The following is a 10,512-nucleotide window of genomic DNA, read 5'->3' as shown; positions in this document are numbered from 1 at the left end:
ACAAATGCTGGATTAAATGGTGAAAGTATGTTTAGTTTTGTAGGAAGCCGCCAAACTGTCTTTCCAATGGGGCTGTACCGTTTCGCATCCCCATGAGCAATGAATGCGAGTTCCTGTTGTTCCAAACCCTCTCCAGCATTTGGAGTTGTGAGTGTTATGATTTGGGCCATTCTAATGTTGGGTTGTTGGAAAAGTCATGATGCATTTTTTCTATGTTTTTCGTTGCAAAAATGTGTCATGACTTTTCCGACAACCCAATAGGTTTGTAGTGGTATCTCATCGTTGTTTTAATTTCAGTTCTGTAAGGACATACTGAACATGTGAAGCATCTTTTCATGTTTATTTGCTATCTATATATTTCTTTGGTGAGGCGACTATTCAGTTCTTTTGCCCCTTTTTAAACCATGTTGTTGTTTTTTCTTGTTGAGTTTGAAGAGTTCTTTGTATATTTTGGACAATGGTCCTTTATCAGATGTGTCTTTTGCAAATATTTTCTGCCCGTTTGTGGTTTTTCTTCTCCTTCTCTTGACACTGTCTTTCACAGAGCAGGACTTTTAAAATTGTAATAAAGTCCAGCTTATCAATTCTTTCTTTCATGTATCATGTCTTTGATGTTGTGTCTCAAAAGTCATCACCATACCCGTGGTCATCTAGATTTTCTCCTATGTTTTCTTCTGGGAGTTCTATAGTTTTGCATTTTTCATTCAGGTCTATGATCCATTTTCTGTTAATTTTTGTGAAGGGTGTAAGGTCTGTGTATAGATTCATTATTTGACTTAGGGGTGGATATTCAGTCGTCCAGCACTACTTGTTGAAAAGACTCTCTTTGCTCCATTCGTATGTGTTTCCATCCTGAGATTTTCAAAGGACATCCCTGCACAGTCCCCCACCCCAGCCCAAACACCCCCCTTATCCGCAGCACTGTTCCGCTGGAGAAGGGCTCTTTGGAGAGAGACCTTGGGCGTGATTTCCAGAGCCCTGACTGGGGAGGACACACAGCCAAGCATCTGCCCCAGATGAAGGACTGGGGCCATATGCTGAGCCAGGTACCTGGGGTTGGGGGTAGATGGTTCCCAGCCCAAGGCCCCAGAGGGGTGACTAATCTATAGGTTGAGGAGGGGGCTCGTGGTAGAGGAGATGGCCCACAGAACTGGCATCACTACTTTCATTCACAGACATGAAGCCCAGGAAGGCAGTTCAGCAGGGTGGTCAGAACCACTTACCAGCTCAGAGCATTTTCACTGAGCCTCAGTTTCCTTACCTGTAAGCTGGGACTAACCATACCTCTCTCACTGGGCTGCTGTGAGAAGTACATGCGATAATGGAGGTAAAGCGCCCCGACGTAGCTCAGAATTACTATTGCCGTAAGTGGCAGCCTTGGGGTCTGAACCAGGAATACCAGGCTCCAAAGCTCATGCTCTTTCTTGTACTGATTCTCCTGGCCCCAAATAGACTGCTAGAGCAGGTATCTTTAAGATGGGCCCCTGGGTACTCCCAAGGAGATAGGCAGCCTGTGGCCGTGGGGGTGCCTTTCTGGAGAGAGCTGAAAGCTGAGGTGCAGGTCTGGGAAAGCCCACTCCCACGGTTCTAGTCTCTCTCGTCAGTCATGTTACTCTGCATCGTCCAATCACTTGGGCAAGGGCCAAGCCCAGAGATGGTCAGAGACCAGGCCAGGTCACACAGCGGCCCCTAAGTCCCAGCCAGGCACTCCCCAGAGGAGCCATCCTTCTAATGAGCAAAGGCCTCACGTCTGCTGCTCCGTAACCACTGACCACACTGTGCACTTGTCCATCTGGGTTGGACACAGTTTCCCCAGGGTATGAAATTCATTTTCTTTATGTCTGGTGGAGGTTTGACTGCTCAGCTGAAATCCAACAAATCATAGCGATTACAAAAAGGAGCACAGCTGGTGCTGTGGTGTATGTGTGGTGCACACTCACACGCACTCACACTCAAATACACATGGTCACACATTCACAGCTTCTCACACTCACACATATACACACGCACGTTCACACTCACACACACAATCTCACTAATTTAAATTCTCTTGTAGTCTCTCACACTCACGTATCATCACACTTATTCACACTCAGTCACACACACATAGTCACATTTGCTCTTGCTCACACAGTCACAGTTTCACGCTTATGCGCACTCATACACTTATCCATTAACACAAAGCACACACAGATTCACACAGCCACATGCTCTCACACATTCCTGTGGCCCTGGAACTCCCAGTTCTGCAGCATCAGTGATGCTCTCGCCAGCATGGGAATGTCCTCCCCAGATCTCACCATTTGGCTGAATCCTTCCAAGCCCAACTCCAGAATCACCTCCTCCAGGAAGGCTCCTCGGCTTCACTGCTGGGGCCATCCTTCTTTGGACCTCCTACAAAGTTAACAACAACATATGTCTCTGCTTTTGTTCAGTAGCCAATGTTTGCAGAGCACCCGCTATGTGCTGGGTGTGGTGGGTCCCCTGGCCTCCTCCACTGGATGGAAAGTCCCTTGAGGGGAGGGCGGGTATTACACCATCTGTGCTTAGGATAGGACTGGGCACATGGTACCTATTTCAAACCCTTGTACAGAGTACACACCTTCTCCAGGCTGCTAATGGCCAGCACTCTTCCAGGGACCAAGCATTTCCCAAAGCTGAGCCTTGTTCACACAGTTCCCTCCTCCTGGAGCTCCCTTCCCCATCCATGCCCATCTCCATCTGCACATCTGTGCAGATCCGGCCCAGTGCCATCTCCCCTGGGAGGGCTTCAGTGAGTCGCCTCTCAAGACAGTCTGGTCCGTGCTGGCCTTTGCCTGTCTCCCCACAGGACCACTGGCACCTCAAAAGCAGGGCTGGGTGCCAGGGAGCTCTGTATCCACAGAGCAGCTTCCATTGGGATTTAAGTTGAGCACCCCAAGGGGTGCTTTTTATTTTTATTTTTTAAATTAAAAAAAATTTTTTTTAGTTGGGGAATTGGGGGAGGGGAACAGCATTGGAAAATCTGGGAAAGGGGACAGACAAGTTGCTGTCCTTTTGTTCTTCAGTCTAGTTGTGGAGGACGTCGCTTCACTGGCCCATGTTGGTATTATCATTGCGCTCTTCCTGGCTGAGGCAGATGGGTCGCCAGCCTCTGGATGGCCACTCACGGTGGCTCTTGGCAGCTCACGCCAGCTACCAGCCGCTCACGCTGGATGCCGGCCACTCACGGTAGCTTATGGCAGCCCACTGCAGCAGGGGCTGCAGCCTACGCCGTCGCCGGTGACTCATGGCAGCCCAGCTCCAGGCTGAGCTGTTGTTCACCATCTTAGCTGTAGAGGGCGCAGCGTCACTGGCCCTCATGTGGGATCTGAGCCGGAGCCCTGCTGCTCAAAGCTGGTGTCCCAAGCCAGCTCTTAACCAACGCGCCACTTGGCTGACCCCAAGGGATGCTTTTAATAGAAAGCCTTTTTCTCCAGAGTGACAAAAGCAAGTGACAGCCTCAGTCTTCCTTTTTGTTTGGGTCCCCTACCCCCCATCATATACTCATGTCACCTCGTTAGAGACATCCATCCTGCTCTCGTACAATTCCTTGTTCTGAACCTGTCGTCCCAGCCTGCGCACGCCATGAAGACAGATGTTTTGTCTGTCCTCATCCCTGTCATCAACTGTCTACAGGGCCTAGCATAGCGCTTTGTACACTGCAGGAATTTACTAAATGCTGCAGGAAGAGAGGGAGGAGCAAAATAGCCACGGGCTCGTCCCCCCTCCGTGGTCTGCAAATCGTGAAGCTGAGGGAACGCCGTGTTTTTCCTTTCCATGCAGCGCCTCCTGGGTGAGTGTCCACCTGGGCTCTCCTGGACCCAAGAGTATTGTCTTTTCTTTAGCACCTTCAGTCTCACCTCAGTTCCTCCCAGGGGTCCCTTGCCCCCAGCACTTTCTCAGGTGCCTGGGTGTCCCCAGGTTGATTTTCTGTGCAGTAGGCCAGGTTACCCAGAGGCTGTTCTCAGGGGGTAGAGAGGACAAACAAAGCCGGTGCTTGGGAGACAGTGGCCTCTGCCTCCCCAGCTCCTATCTTACCCTTTGTCAGCTCCACTCCCCAGGAAGGGGTGGCAGCTGTCTTCTCCAGCCCTGGCCTGGTGCCCAGAGGTGAAGAGGCCTGCTCTGCCTTCATTTCCCTGGGCAGTGCTTATAGAAGCCCAAACTGTCTCCTCCAAGAGACCAGGCTATCAGAGGACCAGATGCAGCATTGTTGCTGGGTGGCCGCAGCCAAGGAATTCGAGAACTGGGCGCTCCCCGCCCCCACCTGCCCGCACAGCTCTCCCAGGACTGAACGCTCTGCCTGCCCCCCCTGCCCCCACCCCCAGGCTGACCAATGCAGGCTGAGGTCTTCAGGCTTCCCCAAAAGGCCCACAGAAGAAAAGCCGAGGAGAGTTAAGAGGAGGGTGCAGCTCATCAGCTGCAGCTGGAATCACCAGGGGGCTGTGGGGCGTGGGGAGAGGCACTGAAAGTATCTGTCGCAGCCGCCACAGCCCCACTTCCTTCCCGTCTACCTAGGACCACCAGGGCAACCTTGTAAAAATATAAATCAATTCTATCACTTTATCGCCTAAAACCTTCCAAAGGGGCCACCTTTGGCCTCCCTGCCTCCCTGTCCTCGTTTTCCATTCACTAAGCTCCAGGCACACCAGTCTTTTGGGGTCTCAGACCCAGGCTTACTCCAGCTTTAGGGTCTTTGCACTTACTGGCCCTCTATCTGGACCCCTTTTCACTGCAGTCTTCACATGGCTGGCTCTTTGTCATTCAAGTCCATACACTCATGTCACCTAGTTAGAGAGCTCTTCCATGGCCACCTAATCTATACTAGCCACCCCCCTGCTCTCTTGCACATCATTCCTTTTCTTTTTTTTCTTATTAGTTTCAGGTGTGCAAAAGCAACATAACGATTAGACATGTACTCACCTCACAAAATGATAACACCAACAACATCATTCCTTTTCTTTTCCTCACTCATATCTAACTCATTGACTTATTTGTTTACCTGTTTCTTGCCTTTCTCTCCCACTAGAAGTTAATCAGTTCTGGTCACGTATGTATCTGCAGGACCCAGCCCAGTGCCTGGCATGTAGTAGATGCTCAATAAATGCCTGCTGAATGAATTTAAAGGGTCAGGTTCTTCCAGAAGCAAGCAGAGCCTGAGTCAGGGTTTCCTATGCACCCGCTAGATTGGGGAATGCTCTTAGGTGAGCCCCATCATAGATATTAGGGCAGGAAGAAAATCTAAGCAAGAGTGTGAGTATGGTTGAAGTCTAGCCTCATCTTATCCCACCAGAGAAGGGGGGTGGCTTCTGGAGCATAATGTGCCACCTCTAGGCAACAGTGATTCTTTCGTATCTCCATATGTCACTCATGGGCTGAGGGCTGCTCCAGGTGGAAGGGTCGGGGCAGGGGGGCAGATGGATGGGGGGAGGACATTAGCGGCCAACACTCCCAGCAGCTGGGGAAGAGGTGCATAGGCCTTGGTGAAGGAGTCGAGGAGGGGCACCAACAGATTTCATATCAGGAAGGGGCTGCCCTCCTGCCATTCACAGACCCCCAAGGCTAAATGGAGCTCGGCAGTTTGGATATCTCGAGAAGCAGAAATCCCTGGTGAGTAGCCAATCAGGTTTCTCACAACCCATTCCTGTCTCCAGATGCCTCCCCCTATCTGCCCTGCATCCCGCTTGCTGCCTCCTGGCCCATTTTCTGTTTGTCTTTTCTCACTGGCTATGACATTAGTGGTCGAGCATGTCCCCCAAAACAGTCCTCAGAGTCCCCCACCCCACCTGTAGGTCCCTGAAGCTGTTTGATCTCAGCACTGAATGGCCATCCCATCAACCCATCACCAACTGCAGGAGTTTCTTACTATATAGCACCAGTCCAATGTTGCATATTTCCTGAAACGTTAAGGCTCAGGGGACAGTGTCCCCACAGCCAAAATGTCTGAAGAGACTGTGGAAAGACACACTGTCTCCTGGTCCCTCTTCTGGGTGCATCTAGGTGGTGCAGACAGCAGGCCAGGTGGGCAGAACTTGGCAGTGATAAATGGCCCAGCGCAATGACCCCGCACGTTCCCTCATCTCAGCAGCTATTGATGACCAGGGCGCTCGAGTTTTTCTCTTTTCTCCATCAGCTCTTTTAATTGAAAAATATAAAGAAAATGCCTATTGATTCCATGTAACTGATAAGCTACTCACTCCAGGGCCTTTTTAATCAGGAGCCTGAACCTGGCTTGAAGCCCAAGGGAAGAGAGGAGTGGGAGGGGAGGAGCATGATTCCCACTCTGGGGGGGCTCCTGGTCCTTCCCAACAGGCTGTGCAGGAGCCTCCAGGACTGTGGATAAAAGAACAATTTAGGAACCCTCCCCCTTGTAAGGATGTCTGAAGGTGCTAAATTTTGAAGCATATAATTATCTCTTACATTTACACAACACTTTCATTTACAAAGCAATTTATATTTGCAAAGCCCTTCTATATTTATTGTCTGGTTTGATCAAGCTGTTTACTGCAGGGGACACCTGACTCAGGAGTCCTCCCTCCACTTACCAAGCTGTGCACCTGGGCAATGGAAGGCCCACTCCCAGTAGGCCTGGGAATTAGCCTGGTCAGAGTTGACTGTCCCATTTTACAGAGGAAGACACTGAGGTTCAGAGACAGCGTAACTTGCCCAAGATCATACAGCAAGTGGGCAATCAGAAATTGGTCAGAGTGAGACCTCTGAGCCCCTCCAGAAATCAAGTTCCTGTCAAGATATGGGGCTCACCTATCAGGCTCCTGCTTAATATGGATCCCAGTAAGAACTGACTAACTTCCTAAGAAAAAGGATGATTGATCATTGTAATGTGCTCACCAAAATGTTTCCCCTTCCACAAAGAATGCTCATCTCAGGCTAGGGCCTGACAGCAGATGACCTCTTTAAGCCCCTTCCGGCCACGAGTCCCAAAGTACCAGGAGAATGGAGCCCATCAGCCTAAGGGGAGACACCTCAGCCTACCTGTTTTCCTTTCAGCGCACACGAAGACATGAGTCATAGAAGGTGCAGGGAAATTTATTGCATTATCAATATTTAATATCTCCAGGAAGGTGACATCAGCAAAATTGCCTGGCCTGGCAGAGCCATATAGGTGGACAGTGGGACAAGCCCTTCATCTCCCAGGCACCCCATCCTTCCTACACAGGGACAGGTGAAATGTATGGGCTCTTAGAAGAGGCCTGGGCATGGTGAATGGTGACACATTCTTCCAGCACCTGTGTGCTGGCCTGGAGGACTTGCTCCATGTGGTCCTTCTGCTGGTCCAGGGTCCAGCAGGGCTGAGGGCCGGTGATTATTCCTTGGGCCTGAAACTTTGGGTCTCCAGCTGTTCTGAAATACCAGATGAGTGTGTGGCGGCTGACAGTGCTGTGTGATGCCCCGTGCAGGGGTCTCAGATCACATGGCTGTGAATCACCTGCATGGCGGGATGATCGCAGGACACTAATGTCACCGAAGTTAGACTAAGTCTGAGACAAACGTGGCAGGCAGCAGGAAGACATAAAATAAAGGAGGGAATTAATACCTCATGGCCCCACCCATTCCTTCCAATCCTGCCCGGCCCGCCATGCTGCTGTTCTTCATTGGCCAAGTGAGTGAAACTCTGTGGCTTCAGTTTTCTTCACGGTTATGGTTTCTACCTCACAGTTTTGTTGTGAGGATTGATAAGGGGCTCTGCTTGATGTGCTCCTGGCCCAGGAGAGGCCCAATCCACCTGCAGTCTCAGCGCCTCCACTCTTCCCCAGGGGAGCAGGGGAGGCCCCAAGTCATGCTGGGAGTAGGCAGGACTGTGAGGCTGGTGGACAAGAAAGGAAAGGAAATGAATGTGAATCAGCCGGTTGGTGTTTCTGGCTCTCCAGGTGCCAAATTTAATCCCCATTCTTGATAGCTGGGGAAACTAAGACTCAGAGAGGCTAAACGATGTGTCTAAGACAAAATCGGAACCTGTGGCTGTTTGGCTCCTTTTGTGTCTTTAAACTGTTCCAGGTCTGGGTAAGCCTGGGGACATTTTGGCAGTGGAAGAGGAAGTCCCTACAGCCAACCAGGCTGGACCCAGGGAGCATCCCAGAAGCTGTCTGTCCCAGAGAGGACTCCCCTTTTTCTGAGCCTCTGGTCAGGCAGGGGGCATGGTCCTTCACCCAGAGTCTGACCAGCACACCATGGCATCTCCATCAGGAATAAAGGCCTGAAGTTCAGGAAGTCTTCAGGAACCCTCTCTCAGGAGAGCCGAATGGACCATCCCTGGGTACTGTTTCAACAGCAGAAGAAACTCAACCTTGGTGGTGTCTGTATGACTCTGGACAGGTTATTTCTCTAAAGGAAAGAGCTGAGCTGGATGATCACCAGGTGCTCTTATGTGATGAGCTTTCTTAGAGAGCACAGCATGGTTGCTGCCCACAGGGAGGTCCATCCTGTGACAGACATCCCCAAATAAACCAACTGTGACCATACCACATGTGACAAGCTGAGAACCAGTGCTACCCAGGGTCGTCCGGACAAGACGTTCCTATTCCAGGCTGAAGAACCAGGGGATGCCAACCGGCCAGGGCAGCTGCTGGAGAAGAAGGCCCGGAGTTTNCTGTCAGGATGTGCAAGCCAAAGAGTTTGACGCGTCTTCAAAATGTCGATGAACCATTTGGGAAATATTAAATTGTGGTTTAATGATTCTTCTCAGGTTTTACTCAATTATAAATTTAATATTCTTGACATTTCCCTTCACTCTTGTGGAGCCTCAGCGACTCCAGAGAACTGGGGAGAGGGCCCCCAGAAGTGAGAGTGTAATTGCAAAGGACCTAAGGCAGGTAAAGTGCCTCGCCTCTCTGGGTAGCTTCCCACATATAGAATGCGAACAACAAAACACATGAGAGAATGATAGAAAAATGTAATGGTAATCATTATGGATTGTTACTGTTTTGTTCACACGACTTGAAGGGTCCAGAGGGTCCTTGGTTCAAAACCGGCTCCATCACCGATTACCTGTGTGATGGGCAAGTCGGCTCACCTCTCCGGGCATCAGTTGTTTCATCTGCAAAGTGGAGTACCAGTTCCTACCTCAGGGGGTTGGCATGGGGTCAAATGAGAGCCTGAGAGTCATGCTTTTAGCACAGTGCCTGACCAATACTCAATGACTGCTAGTAATAATAGCCACACTGAATGATCGATCAGTCAGTGGGAATGTTAGCGGGATCATGTTGCATGGATTTAAGATCAAAACAGGAGCCAAATTTAAGTATTTGTTATTTGCATTTTTTTTAGAGCAGTTTTAAGTTCACGGCAAAATTGAGCAAAATGTATAGAGATTTCCCATACACCCCACCTCTCACTATAAAAATCTCACACCAGGGTGGCACATTTGTTACAGTCGATGAATTTACATTAACATAGCATCAACCAAAGTCCATAGTTTACATTAGGATCCACTTTTGGTGTTGTATATTCTATGGGCTTTGACAAATGTATAGTGACACATAGCTACCATTACAGTGTCACACAGAATAGTTCCATTGCCCTAAAAATCCTCTGTGCTCTGCCTATTCATCCTCCTCCCCCAATCCCTGGCAACCACTGATCCTCTCACTGTCTCCATAGTTTTGCCTTTTCCAGAATGTCATATAGTGGGAGTCATACAGTATGTAGTCTTTTCAGATTGGCTCCTTTCACTTAAGAATATACATTTTAAGTTTCTTCCATGTCTTTTTCATAGCTTGATACTTCCTTTCTTTTTAGTGCTGAATAATATTCCATTTTCTGGATGACAGTTCGTTTATCCATCACTTACCGAAGGACATCTTGGTTACTTCTAGGTTTTGGCCTTATGAGCAGAGCTGCTATAAATATCTGTATGCAGGTGTCTGTGCGGACATTAATTTTCAACCCCCTTGGGTAAATAGCAAGGAGTACAAATGCTGGATTAAATGGTGAAAGTATGTTTAGTTTTGTAGGAAGCCGCCAAACTGTCTTTCCAATGGGGCTGTACCGTTTCGCATCCCCATGAGCAATGAATGCGAGTTCCTGTTGTTCCAAACCCTCTCCAGCATTTGGAGTTGTGAGTGTTATGATTTGGGCCATTCTAATGTTGGGTTGTTGGAAAAGTCATGATGCATTTTTTCTATGTTTTTCGTTGCAAAAATGTGTCATGACTTTTCCGACAACCCAATAGGTTTGTAGTGGTATCTCATCGTTGTTTTAATTTCAGTTCTGTAAGGACATACTGAACATGTGAAGCATCTTTTCATGTTTATTTGCTATCTATATATTTCTTTGGTGAGGCGACTATTCAGTTCTTTTGCCCCTTTTTAAACCATGTTGTTGTTTTTTCTTGTTGAGTTTGAAGAGTTCTTTGTATATTTTGGACAATGGTCCTTTATCAGATGTGTCTTTTGCAAATATTTTCTGCCCGTTTGTGGTTTTTCTTCTCCTTCTCTTGACACTGTCTTTCACAGAGCAGGACTTTTAAAATTGTAA

Source organism: Hipposideros armiger, unplaced genomic scaffold (genome assembly GCF_001890085.2).
Source record: "Hipposideros armiger isolate ML-2016 unplaced genomic scaffold, ASM189008v1 scaffold_15, whole genome shotgun sequence".
NCBI classification, from domain to species: domain Eukaryota; kingdom Metazoa; phylum Chordata; class Mammalia; order Chiroptera; family Hipposideridae; genus Hipposideros; species Hipposideros armiger.
This window is presented reverse-complemented; position numbering follows the sequence as displayed.